Source organism: Pleurodeles waltl, chromosome 8, assembly GCF_031143425.1.
Source record: "Pleurodeles waltl isolate 20211129_DDA chromosome 8, aPleWal1.hap1.20221129, whole genome shotgun sequence".
Classification (NCBI taxonomy): domain Eukaryota; kingdom Metazoa; phylum Chordata; class Amphibia; order Caudata; family Salamandridae; genus Pleurodeles; species Pleurodeles waltl.
In genome coordinates, this window is record NC_090447.1 from 353526424 (window position 1) to 353545235 (window position 18812).

Below are 18812 nucleotides of genomic sequence, written 5' to 3' on the forward strand. Positions count from 1 at the left end.
CTGCAAGGCTTACCCTGCGTCTGCTGCCAGCCCAGGGAAAATTCACCAACAATGAGTCTATTTCCTGCAACATCTTTCGGGAAATCTCATACGTCACACCCTGCAGGGTGTAGAGGCCTCTGGGGAGGAACACCATTTTTATTAGCGCTATCTTCCCCATCAGGCATAGTTAAAAGGTGTTCCAGAAATGGATCAAAGGGCACAGATTACAGATCCCCCTGCCCAAATTCAAATCAAAGATCTGTTGCTCAGTATGGGTGACATACATACCCAAGTATTTGACTGTGTCAATTGTCCAGGACATGTCCACTGCAGGTAGCTGTTGAGCCATCAGACCACATAAGCAACCCACTGGGAATAGGAGAGACTTGGGGCCTCATTAAGACCCTGGCTGTCTTAAGGCCGCCAGGGCCGCGGTGGTGGTTGGACCGCTGCCAATGTGGCGGTCCGACAGCCACACTACGACTGTGGTGGTTGCGCCACGGTCGGAATGCCAGCACCGCCACTTCTCCTCCCTTGGAGGGGCTGGCAGTGCTGGCAGTGCCCTGCAAGCAGCGCTGCCCAGGGGATTACGAGTCCCTTCTCCACTGATGATTACATGGTGGTAGCCCCGCCATGTAAAGGCTGGTGGAGATGTGGTGCAGGTGACCCCATGGTGGCCCCCGCACTGCCATGCAGTTAGCATGGGCAGTGCAGGGGCCCCCATGGCCTGCCCCCTCGTGCTTTTCACTTGAAGACAGTGAAAAGCGCGATGGGTGCTGGTGCACTCTACACAGCGCAGCATTGCTGCTGGCTCAATTATGATCCAGCGTCAATGTTGTGGGCTGTTTCCCACTGTCCCTGTGGGAAACTTGTGATGGGCCCGTGGGAAGGGGACCGCACTGGGGGTAACCTGACCGCAGGGGTTTGACGGACGGCCTTTTCCATCCGCCAAACTCATAATGACCCCCTTAGTACTATTAAGGCACAGCCCAGAGTATTCCCAGAACTCATGCATGATGTTAAGCAACAGTGGTACAGTGATATCTGGTTGATGAAGATAGATCATTGCATTGTCAGCATATAACGGTACAATATGTTCAGATTTTACTATTTGCACGCCTCACTCATGGAGGGTCTGTTGCAAATGACAGGACAGCAGCTCTATCACAAGAGCAAAGATCAACGGAGATAGGTGGCAGCCCTGCTGAGTGCCATGCTGTAATTCAATAATGTCTGACACATATTGAACCTTTCGCACTCTAGCCCTGGAGGACTGATAAAGTAACCAGACCCAGCAGATAAATTTGTGACCCAGTCCCATCCCATCTAGCACCTCCCATATATAATCCCAGTCCACTGAGTAAAACACTGTTCTATGTCCAAGAACGCTAGCGCGTAAGGGTCTTCCTGCAGCTCAGTTGCATGTCGGACATGGGCAAGACGCCGCAAAGTTACACAGCATGTTTCTCCATGGGATAAACCCAGATTGATCCACAAGTACGAGACGCAGATCATATGGGGGCACTCTATGCACCAGAATATGACTGAAGATCTTCTGGGGCACGTTTAACATAGAGATCTCCTAGAGATGTCTTTGTATAGGTGGCAAAAATTTGTCGGCCAAGGAAGCTGAAAAGGTCTTATAAAATTTAGCCAGGAGACCATCATTGCGGGGGGTTTGGCAGTTTTCAGGACAGTTACTGCTTCTAGGAGTTCCTGCTTAGATAGGGGAATTCCCAAGGTCTCACCATCTTGTTGAGACATTCACTGTAGGGGCAGGGTTGTCAAATATTCAGAGAGATGGTAGCTAGCCTGCTAGTAAAAGCCTCTGTATAGACTTGTCGCAGATTAATTGGAAATGCATCATTAATAGCTTGTTGCATGTGAACTACCATTACTTGTTGGTTTCGGAGTGCTAAAATAGACTGAGGCACAGATTTGGACCGTATTAATTGGGCCAGCATACGCCCTGTCTTATCGCCCTCTATGTACCACCGCCACTGATTCACATTCCTTGTGTGCTTTTTGAGTTGATCCCATAACTTTGTAAGTTTTTGCTTGTACCTATCCCAAAAGCCCAGCTGACCTTGGTCAGTCGCCAAGTCTTTTTCAAGCTCCGCCAGTTTTTTTTTGCTCCCCCCACAAATCACTGCTTTAATTGCATCCCATTTTGCCACTCTACTAAGTGCACTATTCCAATTATGTTCAATGGGTTGAGTTAAGGCCTTAGAGAGTATATGACCAAATAGTTGGTCAGTCAGTGTCTCAGTGTTGAGACACCATGGCGGTATTGTAGGTCGCTGTCGGTCTAAGGAGTATGTTAGTAGGGCAGGTGAATGCGCCAGTATGTATTGTGCCGGATATTGTATATCTAATACCCTATGGGTTGCAGTAGTGTGCGCAAAAAAGTAATCTATCAGCTGTGAGTTGCCACTTCTGGTGTATATTAGGAGTAAGCAGATATTTCCCTTCGGAGCTGCCAAGCGGGGTGAGAAGGCCCTCAAAGGATTTGTCAGGCAATCCTGCAGCCCTTGGCATCAGGACGCCTTCAGGCAGCGATCATCTCGGCCTTTCAAGTTGCAGAAACACCCGGTTGTCTCCCTCCGCAGGCGCCCGCTACACAGACCGCTCAGGTGTGCGGCCCACAGGATGGGATTAAGCAGCTCCCAGGCAGCTCTGGTAAGTGGCAGCTATTAGTCCAAGTCAGCTGGGGACTCAGAAGCATTGTGGCACCCCCGGATTTGGCAGGATTAATGTGACTGCGGTAGGAGCAGCATGAGGACATGTCTAGTCGGCCATCTTGGCTGGCCCCGCCCCCCTTCTATCTCTCTTGCTTTTTCTATGTGCTCTTATTTCTTTCTCTCAACTTTCTCTCCTTATCTAGAACCTCTTTTCTCTTTCTTTTCTTCTATCTTATTTTACTTCTCAATATGTGTTATCTCTCTCTAGCCCTCTTCTCCCTGGACCATGTATGGCAACTGATTCTTTCTCTTAACTTTGCATGGCCATTAGCAGCATCTGTCACCTTTCTTGGAGCACTGTTCTTTTTGCTGTTCCTCATCCCAAAAGTCTACCATCCTGGGACCCTCCTGGAACTGGAGACGTTCCCTATGATGACAGAACTTAGTGCAATGTGGCCATCATATCCCTGCAGCCAGCTCATAGTCATTTCTTGTTAGACAGGCCATCAGGCTGCATGGATTTGGTGGGTTTAACTGCTTTAGGTCAGAAGACAACCCATGGATGTTCACCACACTACCTTCACAGTGCTGTGAACTTCAACGGGTCATCCACAGAACTGGACAAACAAAAGTGAAAGCAGATCACACAAGAGCAGTCTGCAGTAATCCACAAATGTCCTACCACACAGCACTCCTACACTTCTTGCAATAAATATAGTACCCCAGTTGTGTGACTGAGCTATCATCTGTGAAAGGAGAGGCTCTAAAAGGCTCTTAACAAACGAGGAAACATCAAGACTTTGCATATCGACCAATTTTGGTGATGTGGGTATCTGCAGTATTTAGGCCAGGGCTCGTTTGGCACCCAGGAAAACCTGCCAGGCCCAGACATTTCTGAAAACAAGGTGCATAGGGTAGTCTGGGAAGATATAACGTGCATGGATACCAATACATTCTCTTACATAGAATGCATTGCAAAGACCAAACTATGGCTAAATTGTGGATTTTCCTTGTCTTCCTCGCAGCGCACACAAAAAGATGAATATGCCTCAAAGGATTGGTTTCATGCATGAAGGCGCTTCTTCCTGCACAAAAACAGCTGTGCCCTTAATGCAGGCAGGCACGCTTGCACTATGGGATAAGGGTCTATATGCTGGAGTAAGGCAGCATTCTGTACCAGTGCTAAGGGACAGCAGAAATGCTTCCTATCGTTATAAATATGGCACATTTCTGCTGCTTCCCTTTCAGGCAACGTAGCACAGAAAGTTGCTTTGTTGTGTTGCATTGCGTGAAATGTAAGTAAATCTGCCTCAAACTTTCTGATTGGACCTGCCCACAGACTATAATCATATACTACCATAAAGGAACCTGCAGAGCTTTTCAAAGTGACCTGTGTACTAAAAAAACATATCATCCTCCACACTGCTACAATTTATGTCCCATAACATCATAACCACACCTTTGTGGCCATCACAGATGACAAGGAATCACTTCTCACACAGGATCACAAAACAAACACCCTTCCAACCACACAGCACCCTTTGGGATGTAGGTTGCTGCCCATATAGGTAAGCACTATACAAATACAACACAGTATTTATCATTTGTGCATCACCAAGATTTGTTTTAAGCCTATTAAAATCTTTGTTTTCTTCATACTTCAGGATAATAAAACAAAATGTGCTATATTTGTGTTTCATAAGTGCTGGTATATGTTGAAATGTTTGTACAGTTCATTCACAGGTATTTACATTTTTGTGAATTAGAAGCAACTTGACCTAATGCAGTACTTCCTTTTCCACTCCTTGTAACACAGCCACTGGAACTGTATGATTCTCTGGCATCTTCCGCGTAGTTATGACTTTGCTGCATTTGCCACACAGTCCATCATCTGCTGTATAATCTGCAGCTTTTAACAAAAAAACATTTTTTTTTCTAACTCAAACAGACCAAATTACTAAAAATGCTGCAAAACGTGCTGGTGCGCAGTGAAAGTTCCTTTGCAAGGGTTGACTGGTGACATTTCAGTTACTTATAGGTGTATTTGGATGTTGAACTGGTACTAATGAAGTGAAACCTTAGCCCAGCAGTGCTAAAGTGTAAAAGAGACAAAATATTGAAGTGAGACTATCACAAAATGTGCTGCAATAAGCAGCATAGTTTGTGTTTTCGTGGCACACACTTTAGTCAACATTGCAGCATAATGTAGCCCCCACCTTATAATTCCAGTGGTTCTGTCTGTACCCCAGCAAAACTGTCACATAGTTCACATCACAAAGTCCTTGCACTTACCAATCAAAGAAAAAAAGTAAACAACATCTTCACTTAAAAGTCTAGACAGCATAGCCTGACCTTTAACATGTCTTGGAACAGCAGCAAATGTAACAAGACAAAAACAAAACGAGAAGGCATTTTTTATTGCTCAATTACCTTCTGAACTTCCGCACCTCTATATTGTGCCAGCTGTCTTGGTCCTTTGGGCTGGCTGGCCCTCAAATGCCACCCAACCCATGGCTATGGCCCTTCATTTAGAGTATGCTCATCGTGTAGTAGCTTGAGAAAAAAATGGGTTTATATTATCAGTTGGTGCTTTAGCCTGATTGGTCTGTTATGTGGGAACCATGTGTAGGTGTATCAGAATTTTAGAATTGTTTGATATAAACCAATGATATAGATTCTAATGCTCTTTCATTTGCCTTTGGAGTAGATGTGTTTCAGATGCATTTACAGCAGATCCCCACTTTCTTGACTTGCCAGAAACATCTTTGCATAACTCTTCATGAGAATCACCTTTCCCTGACTTCTTAGCAGAACCTTTGCCAACTTCGCAGGGTAGGGCGCACTCTTTATGAAAGAACTACATTTTTTCAGGACTTTCTTCCTTGCTTTATGACCTTTAAATTGCTATGAATATATTGACCAATGCATTAATGTATTAATTATTGATTACATCGAATGTGATGATCTGAGCTTGCAACTTTGCTTATAAATTAAGATACCTACACATTTTGAAACTTGACCACTCTCTGTCTTCCATGTGGAGCCAAATGTGCTTCAAGCCATTGAAATGTATTGAAGTTTGATGTTAGCCTCAATTGGAACTAAATATTTATCGGAGAGAGCTTCATGCACCTGTTTCAATCAGAATGTGCATGATGCAAGCGCGCCATCAAGTGCACAGCTTCAACAATAAAGCAACACATGAAATGCTTATCCTCAGGTTTGAATTCTTTCTGAAATAGAATATTGTTTTATGAGCTAAACCAGGGACACTACCTTTGCCTAACTAACACACTCATGGCAACAGGCAGTAGAGTACTTGAGGAAAGAGCATCTCAACTGCTAGCGCAGGTGAATTAATCATAATTATGCTCTAGTTTTATAAATTATAGGCCTTAACTTAGCGAGTGTCTTGGCCTAGTATGCCAGGCCTCATGTCAAAGCTGTATTTCTTAACGTTTAATAAATAAATGGCTGTCCTAGAGAGTTAAACTTTGATTTTCCTTTTCGCATTGTTTAAATGTGCTCATAGCTGAATCTTTCTCATGAGATCCGATTGCTAGAAGATGCTGTTTTTATTAATGTAACATTTTATGTGTAATGCGAGTGCGACTGACTTTCGCAGGAGAAGAACAATAGAGACAGTGACTGGAGAGGAAGCTGCAACAATATTATCACCTGACAAGCCTGATGATGAGGACATTGCAAAACAAACAATCAACGACATGTGAACGGAGTAATAGTAGAATTCATAGATTTGAAGTTTTAGTTATATTGGACAAAGTGTGAACATGCGATTATTGTCGCCAATGGATTCCAAATTTTTCAGTCATTTCGAGACCATTACAGAAGCTGACTCATAAGGAAGTCAATGATCCTATAGTGTTAGACCAGGCTGGAATGGAAGCGTTCGCTGAATTGAGGGAGAGTCTGTGCAAGGCTCTAGTGTTGGGTATGCCTGATTACATGAAAACTTTCACATTGTTTTGTCATGAGCGTGATGCATGTTCTTTATCTGTCTTGACACAGGTCCCTGGAGGTGTAAATTGCCCAATAGCATATTTTTCAGCTACTTTGGACCCAGTTGCAGCAGCCTTACCAGGTTTTTTGTGCGCAGTTGCAGCAGTTGATCAAAGCCGTACACAGTGTGAAGGCATTGTGATGGGACATCCCCTGACTGTAATCGTCCCTCACTCCATTGAAAATTTACTTACAAGGACGAAACCTGATTCTGACAAGCTGCTTACCAATTTTGACAAGGGATTATGGAAGTAAGACTGAAAGCCGTAAATAATCGCTGAAGGAAGAGTTGTCTACTTTTGATTTTTGCTGCAGTTTTCCTAAATTTTCTTCTGCTTTCTGATTCTTTACAGATCATGGGTAACATTAGTGAACAGGGTAGAAACGTTAGGTGCTGTAAATATATGAGTATTGGTTTGGCGATTATGTGTGGGATATTGTTTGTGGTATTGATTGTGTTCTTGATAACAGTGAAGCCAACCATACTTCTTCTTTTGAGACAACTACTGCATTAACGGCATTATAGAGGTTTAGGTTAGATAAGAAATATTTGCTTGGGGATACTAACACGCAAGGAGAACTTTCTTCTAATGTTTTCTATTGCTTGTTGAGTGAGTATGTTATGAAGATGGATGCGAAGAATTGTTATGTGTGTACGCAGATTCCCTCATCAGTTGAGGAAGCAGTTACCTTTCATAGTTTGTCATTGTTGGACTTTTTTGCTTATGCAGGGTCATCCCCAATATTTTTGCCTCCTGCCTCCTATTTTTTTCTGACCTGTTGTTGTTGGCTTTTGAACTCTGAGCACTTTACCACTGCTAACCAGTGCTAAAGTGCATATGCTCTCCGTGTAAATTGTATGTAATTGGTTTATCCATGATTGGCATATTTGATTTACTAGTAAGTCCCTAGTAAGGTGCACTAGAGGTGCCAGGGCCTGTAAATCAAATGCTACTAGTGGGCCTGCAGCACTGGTTGTGCCACCCACATAAGTAGCTCTGTAATCATGTCTCAGACCTGCCACTGCAGTGTCTGTGTGTGTATTTTTACACTGTAAATTCGACTTGCCAAGTGTACCCACTTGCCAGGCCTAACCCTTCCCTTTTCTTACATGTACAGCACCCCTAAGATAGGCCCTCGGTAGCCCCAAGGGCAGGGTGCAGTGTATGGATAAGGTAGGACATATAGTAATGTGGTTTATATGTCCTGACAGTGAAATACTGCCAACTTCGTTTTTCACTGTTGCAAGGCCTGTCTCTCTCATAGGATAATATGGGGGCTACCTTTAAATATGATTAAAGTGTAGATTCCCCTAGAGAGTAGATGGACATGTGGAGTTTGGGGTCCCTGAACTCACAATTTAAAAATACATCTTTTAGTAAAGTTGATTTTAAGATTGTGCGTTTGAAAATGCCACTGTTAGAAAGTGAGCATTTCCTTGCTTAAACCATTCTGTGACTCTGCCTTGTTTGTGGATTCCCTGTCTGGGTCAGTTTGACAGTTGGGTTGTTTTTCACCTCACACTAGACAGTGACACAAAGGGAGCTGGGGTGTAACCTGCATTTCCTGATTAGCCATCTCTGCTAGGAGGGAGGGGTGGAGTGGTCACTCTCATCTGAAAGGACTGTGCCTGCCTCTGACAATGCAGACTCCAACCCCCTGGTGTGTGTCTGAGGCCTTGCCTGGGCAAGGCAGGATTTCACAAGTAGGTGTGAGTCCCCTTTGAAGAAAGGTGACTTCAAAGACTAAAATGGGTATAAGAAGGGCACCCAAATCTACAGACTTTAGAAACACTTATGGAACCAAGAGGAACCTCTGCCTGGAGAAGAGCTGATAGCTGAGGAAGAAGTGCTGCCCTGCCTGTGACTGTGCTTTGTGGAGCTTTCCTGCAGTGCTGCTTCTGCCAGAGTAAGAGGGCAAAGACTGGACTTTGTGTGCCTTCCATCTTGTGAAGAAATCTCCAAGGGCTTGAGTTAGAGCTTGCCTCCTGTTGTTTGAAGTCTCAGGGACAGCAAAGACTTCTCTCTGCCAGCACCTGGAGTCTTTGGAGAGACTCCTGCTCTGACAAGTGGTGCCCTATCCAGTCCCTGGGCCCTTGAAAGGAAAGCTGGTGGAAATCCAAGGAAATCGACTTCGGACGACTCCGGACCGACGCCGCTGCTGTATCCGGTGTCGCTGCCTGCACACGACGCTGTAACCTTTGCTGGAACGCGACGCTCTTCGCAGGCCCGACACCGCTACAGCCCCGCTGAAGTCCGCGACTCCGTGGAAGTCACCGCACCACGTCATGACCGATGCCGCTCGAAGTGCACGGATTCAACATTTCGCACAGACGCAGCGATCCCCGACTTCGCGCATCGGCTTGTTTTCACTCTTCACCAAAGGTACTGTACTTGGGGGTCTACACAACTCCGTGTCCGGCGCCTCTGGTGTCAGCTTGTTGGGAACGACTCCGTCACGACGCCGTGTTAACATCTCATCGAAGCATTTTTGTTTCTAAGCGCTATTTTTTTAGTTTAATCTTTAAAAATTCATAACTTGACTTGTGTATGTTGGATTTTTGTCGTTTTGGTCTTGTTTTGTTTAGATAAATATGTCCTATTTTTCTAAACTGTTGTTGTGTCATTTTGTAGTGTTTTAATCAAGTTACTGTGTGTGTTGGTACAAATACTTTACACCTAGCACTCTGAAGTTAAGCCTACTGCTCTGCCAAGCTACCAAGGGGGTAAGCATGGGTTAGATGAGGGTGATTCTCTTTTATCCTAACTAGAGTGAGGGTCCTTGCTTGAACAGGGGGTAACCTGACTGTCAACCAAAGACCCCATTTCTAACAGCCATTAACCTACGGAATAAGTTGTGTCTGCTACTAACAAGATTGTATAACTAAAGGCAATGCGTCAGACCATTTCAAATTCATTAACGCACATATCTTTGCAACTCTTGACTTTAAGGTACCATTCATCTATTCCACTGGTCCTGATACTTCAGAGCGGTAACTACAATGCAACTTCCGCTCAATGTTCAATGTTGCTCACAGTTATTTAATTACTTCATTGTTGAAGTGACTTCCCCTATCTCATTCTAAGGAGATCGGAAATCCAAAACATGGTATTAGTTCCCTAAGCAGTATTTTCGCTACTGTGAGACTACCATTTCTTTGTGTAGGGTAACTACAATCCAGTGACTAAAGATGCAAACAGTCACCAACACATATCTCAATCCTCCACACACAGGCATCTCAATAAAATCCATCTGCATTCTGCTGAATGGACCTCCCGCTCTACCAATGTGGCTCAAATCAACCACTGTCCCTTTCCCTGCGTTTAGTTGTTGGCAAATGACACAACAATGGCAAACTGCTTCAGCAACCTGTCTAAACTTTGGGCTGAACCATTCATTTTTGAAAGGTCGAATCATTGCATCCCTCTCAATATGTGCTTGACCATGACACTACCTCACCATTTGAGACAACAGACTATTTGGCAAAACCAATTGACCCTCTTCTGAAACCCACAATTCATCTTGTCTTTGCACACATTTAATTTTGCTCCATGAACTCTTTTCCTCCCTGTCAGCATTATTCTGCAACATTTTCGATTCCTCCAAAGTGTCAATTACATTCAATGCAAAACTTGGACATGTCTCATCTTCTTATGGGTAACAGCTCCCACTTGTCTTTCAATGATATACAGTTCAATGTGCAAAACCTTGGGACTTGATCCGCATATCCATTTCCCAGTGACACCGTCTTGCGACTTCAGATGTGCACTGCATTTCACCATGGCAATCTTTTCAGGCATTTGAATAGCATGTAACAACTCTTTAATTCTCCCACCACACACTTCACAGAGACAAAGCAGCGACTCTATTCCACTTCTGCTCCTACACCAAGCACTTCTATATTTATCTTGTTTCCATTTTATTTCTATAGCTCTATTTTTTGTAGCAGAGGGAGAAGGCTAAAAGGCCAAATGAGACATAGAACTGGAGTCTTCTTCACATAGGAGATGCACTTAGCTGAAATGGAGCATTTTTATCAATTGAAGAAAAACATTACAGCACAGAGCTCTCTCACACTCCACGGTTTATTCTGTGGAGGCAATCTATGAGATATAATTTGAGCCCTGTGGTTGAGGTATAGACTTACCATTTTTAAAAGATTTGCAGATGTCCTGAAACACAGCTAGCTATTGGTAACTATGGCTACCCAAGGCCTCTGGTTTATAAAGCATAGTTCTCTGCCATCGTGGTGGTATTGAAGTTTTATGACAATGAAACGCTTGTCTGTCTGATTTCAACTTTATATTGAAATGTATTGAGCTGAGTCCACACCTTGGAGGATCAGAACAGGATAAAATGTAGGCTGAAAAAAGATCGAATTCTCCAAACGAGGTGACTTGATGGGAATAAGTTTTAGGTTTGGTGAAGGTGGCACTTCTGCCATTTACTGCGGACATATTGTATTTTTTGCTTACTTTGAAGGGCTTTGGATCAGTTATCTTCATCCATTGGCTTCTTTTACTCCAGAACCTTCAGCCACTGGCTTGGGACATCGTCAATCACATCTGGTCCATCTCCCAAGTGTACTTTAGTTCTTGTGTTTCTATTGGCTGTTTGGGTGTGTCTTTCCGCCACCATTGGAATGCATGAAGGTCTATTTTACATCTGAAATCAATTAGCCAGCAGCCCAATAGCACTGTGGAGGGACCAGTGACAAGGGGCCAGATGTACAAATCTACGTAGATTACGAATCTAAAGTAGTACCAAATCGCAAAATAGGGTTTGTGAGTCGGTATTAGGAAGGGGCGTCCCTTCCTAATAGTGAGTCACAGGGCCATGTATGAATGTTTTGCAACCAGAATGCGGTTACAAAACATTAGCATTTTACCACCAACTTCAAGTTGGTGGTAACCCATTCACAAACAGGAAGGGGTCCCTAAGGGACCCTTTCTCCTTTGTGAATGTGGGCACCTACATTTTTAAAGGGCAGGCAGCGGTCCCACGGACTACTACCTACTCTTAAAAAATGAAAAGGAAACAGGCTGCATTTAAAAAAAAATGCTTTATTTAAAAAGCAATCACAGACATGGTGACTCCAGCAGGCCACCATCCCTATGAGTGCGGGCTATTCCTAAGGGGTTGCAAATTGCAATCTGCCTCATGAATATTGATGAGCCAGGTCTATTGCGACCCATTCGAGATTTGAAAACACTGAGAAACTGTTGTACATCGCAGTTTGCGATTTCCTAATTGCGACTCATAAAGATTCGCAATTAGGAAATTGCAAACTGGAATCTTTGTACATCTAGCCCAAAATCTTCTGACAAATGGATGCTCCAAAAAATAGTTGCTTTATTTCGTGTAACATCCATTTTTCTGGTATTTTGTCAGCTCTTGTCCTCCAGTAGTGGCACACAACTTACTGACTGATTATAAACATGCCCTCAGAACTGTGATGATGGTTATAATTCTCAGATTTAATCTGTTTGTTCACAGTTATTGCAAATAATCAGTAATACAAATTTACAACATTAAACACTGTGCATTTCTTCCAACAATTTATGAAAAACTATCATAAAATAGTATTCTACATAAAGCACGCTCACTTCTAATTATTCAAGCCTCCACACGCCTTGCTTTAGCTGTTTGTTTAACGAGGAACAAAGTGTGACTCTTCAATGTAGGAGACAAATCATGACATATACTATGCACTTCTAAAGTTATTTCAATAATAGAGGTCTTTGCGCGTACAATTTAAAATAAAGAACTGTTTGCATGGTCCAGTCTGATCAAACCTGTTTTTCATCTTGCAACTTTTAGACAGTATTGTTGAGACCAGAGCCGAACTGGAAATGAATAGCCAAAATGAAAAGCATATGTAATGCCAGACCAAGAATGAAAAGGGGACTAGAACTTCTGTGGGCCTCATGAGAATGGAGAATAAAAAAAACAAAAGACAAACCCAAAAAAACATATTGTTGAATACATTGCCAACATCTCCAAAGATGAATTTTGGGTTTGCATGGCACCTGGGTCGAACCAGGTTAGCATGTAGATTAGCTTCGGTGGGGAATTCTGGGACAGCGGTTCGGAGAACAAATTTAAACAAAACTTGGTTGTGTGATTTTCTGGTGGTGCTACCACTATATTTCTTTTTTGAGTGGGAGCCTAATCCAGTGCTCACCACCAGTTTTCCACACCGGCCATGGTATCGGAGGTGCAGGCGCTCAACGTGCTCACCACACTGTGCTTATGGCTGCATCCTGGATGGACTCTGGCACGCCCAACTTGGATGCCTGTGATTTCAGCACTGCAACTTCTGTGGGCGGCCTCTTTGATGAGTGTGAATTTCTTTGGGCTGCTCACCTTTTTGGGTTGAGCGCACAAGCGCTCTGGCTTGTTGTAATCTACCTGCAGGCTTTTAACCACGCGCACCGCATGCCAACACTATCACTCGTACGTGGATTGCCTTTCAGAAATCCTTTGTTATCATTGGTAAATGCTTTATGTTTGTCCCTCCTTGGGACGGTTTTGTTGCCACCTTGACCATCGACCCTGATACACAGGGATTTTTTTTAAGAAAAATATTTTTTATTAATTTTATGTTTCAGATATGTAATACAAATTGTTCAATTTTCAACCACAGGATAAATCTGCATAATAACTAATATCAAAACCATTTAACAATCACAAACCCCCCCCATAAGCACATCACAGAACACTTCCAGTTTAACAGTATCATTTCTAACTGCACCCGCCATGGATTTATCCTTTGTTATTTATTTTATAAAGGCATTCGCTCGTGACCAGTGTGGGCCCTGTTTTGCGTGCGTGAGTACCCTGGCTGCCTAACGAGGGCTCCATCCAGATTGGTAAATGCAGGTAGCTACCCTGGTTTTCTGCTCCTCATGTGTCACTGGTGCTGCAGTGACGGAGATTTGACGGATTATTGTTACTAGAGAGAGGGAAAGAGGTGATGTGCATGTGCTGTGGTGCCTGGGTGCCCTATGGGCTTTGATCCTGTGGTGGGGGATGCAAGGGAATTTATGTCGTATTTGTTGCGAGTATGTGTGCCCCAGTTCAAGGAGGCATTTCGTCGTTTTTGGCCTCCAATTTTGTTACCAGTTCTTCCCAGGTGGTGCACCCTGTACGTTGACGCCCCTCGCGCACCATTCTTTTTAGTACCTGGTATTCAGTGCGGGCCCATTGTAGTATTAGAGAATGCCAGGATTTCAAATCGGGAGCCTTGGGGGCTTTCCAGTGTATCGCTATTAGTCTTTTGTACATTAAAAAGGCTAGGTCTATAAACTTGTGCAGGTGTCTTTGTTTTTTTGGTCTTTTTCTCAGTCCCAGCAGGCAGGACCCGGGGTCTGCTATCAGTGCAAGCCCCGTTAACTCAGATACCTCCCCCACCACCTCCGCCCCGGCCGTTTGTATCTTAGGGCAATCCCATACCATATGGTAGAAGGGTGCTGACGGTGTTTTGCATCTTGGGCATACTGGCTCTGAGTCGGGGAACATACGCTTTATCCTGGCTGGGGAGAGATATGTTTGATGCGTGTAGTTGAATTGAGTGTATCTAAATCTGGGATTCCTTGACACGCCTCGAGTGTGAGACAAGGCCATTGGCCAGTCTGCCTGTGGGATCGGAGTGGGGAGTACTGCGTTCCATCTCCCCCAGGCTTTCCCTGCCTGTGGTTCAGGAGTATTGTTGAGGGTTCTGTATAGATTGGATATTATTTTTGTTTGGTCATTGTGTTGTAGAAGCTGGTGGAGCACTGGGGAGGTCTCTCGTTCCGAAGTACCTACCCCCCATATTTTTCTAATTTCGTGACATACGACGTGGTATGTCAGGAACTGACCCGGATTTATCTCCGTGAGGGCCTGGAGAGCCTCAAACGTCATTAATTTGCCATCTTCAAAACAATCTCCTATTGTCTGTATTCCTGCTTCACTCCACATCCTTGCTGCTTGCATTCCGGCTGCGGTCCCCGCCAATAGATAATTTAGTGGTATGTGTGGGGAGTAAGGAAGCTTATCCGCTCCTTTTTGCACATATTTAGCCCAACACAGATGCGCAACTGCAAGCAAAGGGTTGACCTGTTCCGCTTTGGGGGGCTTGGATGCCAGCCAGTTTATGAGGGGGGTCCCATTCCGCCTAGACTCCAGGCTCGTGGGTTCTGCCTGCTCTGGTCTGTGGATCCAATATTGGACCCACTGTAGTTGTGCGGCTGCATAGTATCTTTCAAAATTAGGAGTTCCCAAGCCGCCGTTATCCAGCGGGCATTGCAATGTGGTTAGTTCCACCCGTGCTGTGTCACCACCCCAGATGAGCTGCAGTAAAACTGTGTTTAAATTGCTTTTGGAAATAGTTATCGGCAGGGCCGCAAAATAATATAGTAGCCTAGGTAGGATCAACATATTGGCAATCGCCACCTTGCCGGGTGGCGAGAGCGGGAGCTTGTTCCAGAATTGCAGGGAGCCTTTTATGGAGATTAGCGCCCTCCCTAGATTCCCGTCTCTTAAGTCTTCAGTGTCATGATATATGTTTATCCCAAGATATTTAAATGTTGTCGAGCACCACTTTAGGTGCCCTAGCTCAGGGGCATCCTGATTATTGGGGGTCCTTTTCACCAGGGGGAACACACAGGACTTCTCCCAATTTACCACAAGGCCTGACAGGCCTCCAAATTCAGCCAATAAGGATATTACAGATGGAATAACTGCGCAACCGTTTCTGATATATATTAAAGCATCATCAGCATATAATGAGACCGTGTGGTATAACCCGTTTCTAATAATTCCCCATTCGTGTTCCATGCGGCGTATTCTTGCCGCTAGGGGTTCCATTGCAACGGCAAACAATAGCGGGGATAGGGGACATCCCTGTCGTGTCCCCCTGGAGATCAGGAAACTATCAGAAATCACCCCGCCCGTCTTCACCCTCGCACTTGGATTGGAATACAATGTCCGGACCCAACGGATGTAATTAGGGCGTATTCCCATGCGGGCCATCGTGGCCAGCAGGAAATCCCACTCCAGCGTATCAAAGGCCTTTTCTATGTCTAGTGAGAGCACCATTTCCTCTTGTGCATCTCGGGGGGTGTCCCCCATTATGCTCAGCAGTCTGCGAATATTTAGGAAGGTATTACGTTTTGGGATGAAGCCATTTTGATCTGCATGTATCAATGAATGCATGAGGGGAGCTAATCTATTAGCTAATATTTTGCGTAATATTTTGCAGTCTGTATTTAGCAGCGATAGTGGTCTATAGGATTTAACATCCGTATGGTCTCGGCCCTGTTTAGGGAGTACCACTATCATAGCTTCTCTTTGGGATATAGGTAGGCTTTCTTTAGTCCACGCCTCTTTGAACACTCCTAGCAGATGAGATTTCAGGCTGGGTAAATAGGCTTTATAGTATTCCGAGGGGAGGCCGTCTGCACCGGGCGCTTTGTTCCTGGGCAGTTGTGCAAGGGCTAGTTCTATTTCTTCTGTTGTTATGGGGGATTCAATTATATCTCTATCTGTTTGAGATAGTTGGGGCAAGAGGGAGTCCGCCAGAAAAGTCTCAAGTTGTGTAGCTGTGCATGAGGTGCGTTTAGTGTATAAGTTTGAATAATAATTCCTAAACGTCTCGTTTATTTCTACTTGTGTAGTAGCCATCTCTTGCGCGCCCACACGGATGGCACCTATCGGAGCTTGCTGTCTATCTTCGCGGAGTAGCCATGCTAGCATTCTACTTGATCTATCTCCTTCCGTTTGCAACCTAGTTAAGTAGTAGTTATAGTCGTGACAGCGGAGCCTGCTATCTGCATCATTATATTTCGAGCGCTTTTCTTTGAGGACAGTGTTGGAGATTTCCCCTAGTGCTACCGCTTTTTCCGCTGTCCTTAGCTCCTTCGCTAATTTGCTAATCTCTGCCTGTAAGGAGCGTCTCACTCCCCACGTAGTGGATATACATACTCCGCGTGCTACTACTTTATGGGCGTCCCACTCTATCGCCCGAGTTGATGCAGACATAGCGTTTATTTCCCAATATTGGCCTATAGATTTCCCCAATGTTGCAGCGAATTCTTGGTCTTGTAAAGCCTCAGCCTGGAATCTCCAATTGGGGATTGCCTGACGTACCCTACCCCAATTCAGTGTTACTCTCAGAGGCGCATGATCCGAGAGCGTCTTTGCTAAGTATTCAGATTCGGTGACCAGTGCCCCTATTTCGCGAGTGCCCCACACTATGTCTATTCTAGTGTGGGTGTTATGTGGTACTGAGTAGAATGAATATTCTTTTTGCTCTGGATGGCCTAGTCGCCATATGTCATGAAGTCCCATAACGTTTGCCCATTCTTGCAGGGGACCTATGGGCTTCCTATTGGTTAGTGTGCTCGGATAGGCACTGGTTCTGTCCAATGCTACAGATGGGGTACTATTAAAATCACCGCCCCAGATGGCTAGTGCCATGGGGTAGGACAGCAATGTTGGAGTGAGAGTGGTGAGGAAACCCGTGATGCCACTGTTTGGGGCGTATACCCCGACCACTGCCATTTGTCTGCCATCTAGTCTACCCTCCACAACTACGTATCTCCCTCCCTGGTCTATCTTGTGTGATGACAAGAGGAATGGAACTCCTGCCGCTATCCAGATCAACACCCCCCTTGCGAAGGCCGAGTATGTTGTGCCTATCAACTGGCCTCCCCACTTCGTGCGCAAGTCGCGTAGGTCCCCCTCTAACATGTGTGTCTCTTGCAAGATAGCAATATGCACTCCCAGTCGTTTAAGTTGAGCGTGCACTCTAGCCCGTTTACTCAGCGCCCCAAGACCCCTGATATTCCATGTTAGTATAATATACTGGTTTTTAGTATTATTGCGGGAAGACATCATATGGGGTTCTGAGGGTGCATTGCTGTGTTGAGGATCTGGGCTCTAGAGTTGGCCCGCCTGGTCTCTGCCTTTCTGTAGCTAGTATTTAAATATAGCGGGTCCAGGTGTACATTTTGTGCATTAAGTAATTCCGGTCCTTGCATTCCTACTAAACTATTAACCCCAACTCCCCTAATTAAACCCCCTATACTACCTACAACTACAGTGTAACTACAAAACTTAAAAATGTGTGGAATAACCCATATCCAGTTGGATTTGCATATTGGGATTCTCATATCGTACAGATGTGGCTCTTATAAGGGGTTCACATCATGCCGCAGACGTAGTCTGCCGATATCGTCAGGCGCCCCCCCCAGTCATGAGTTTGCTCCCTCCAGCCCCACCCGCCAATCATGTGCCGCCCTCATATACCCCTGATCACTTAGCTTAGTGTTTATATCAAAGATGCATATTGTTGAAGGCACATTGTCCCCACATCTCGGCGGTGCCACAAAGTCTCTGCAGATTTCCAGGTTTCAAGCATCATTACTTGTGGTCTTTCTGGGCGTGTACGAATAGTTTAAAGTTCGTCAGCGGTTCTAGGGGTGACCTTTGGCCCACCCAGTTCTCCTATTATCGTAGATGCGGAGCTAGCTGTGTCTGAGTCCGATCCCAGTTCTGGGAGTCCCCTAGCAGTTGCGCTGTGACTTTGCATCTGTAACGGTGTCTCTTTTAGCACTTTTGCTCTTTCTTCTGCTGCTTGCCAGTCATTAGGCTGGCCTCTGGTGCGCCTTTTGGATCGCTTCCTAGCAGCGGGATTTTGCCATTTCTCGTCCCCCTCCTTGTCCTCCCGGGGGTGTGCAAGGCCCTTGGCGTGTAGCCATGTCCAGGCATCTTGGGGTTAGTGAATATATGGGTACGGTCCTCCATTACTACCCTTAGTTTGGCTGGGAAGAGCAAGGCATATTTTATGTTGTGTTCCCGTAGGCGTTGCTTAATTTTGACGAAAGAATTGCGTTGGTTCTGCATCTCTTGCGTAAAGTCTGGGTATGCGTTAATGTTCGAGTCTTCATACTTGAATGGGCCTTTGCTGCGGAATTGTTACAATATTGCATCTCGATCTCTGTAGTTCAAGAATCTGGCTATCAATGGCCTGGGGGACTGGCCGGGGGCCGGAGGTCTACCCGGGATTCTATAAGCCATTTCGACTGAAAAAAACTTAGATGGAGCCCCATTTAACACCTCCTTGATTAGCCACTGCTCTAGGGA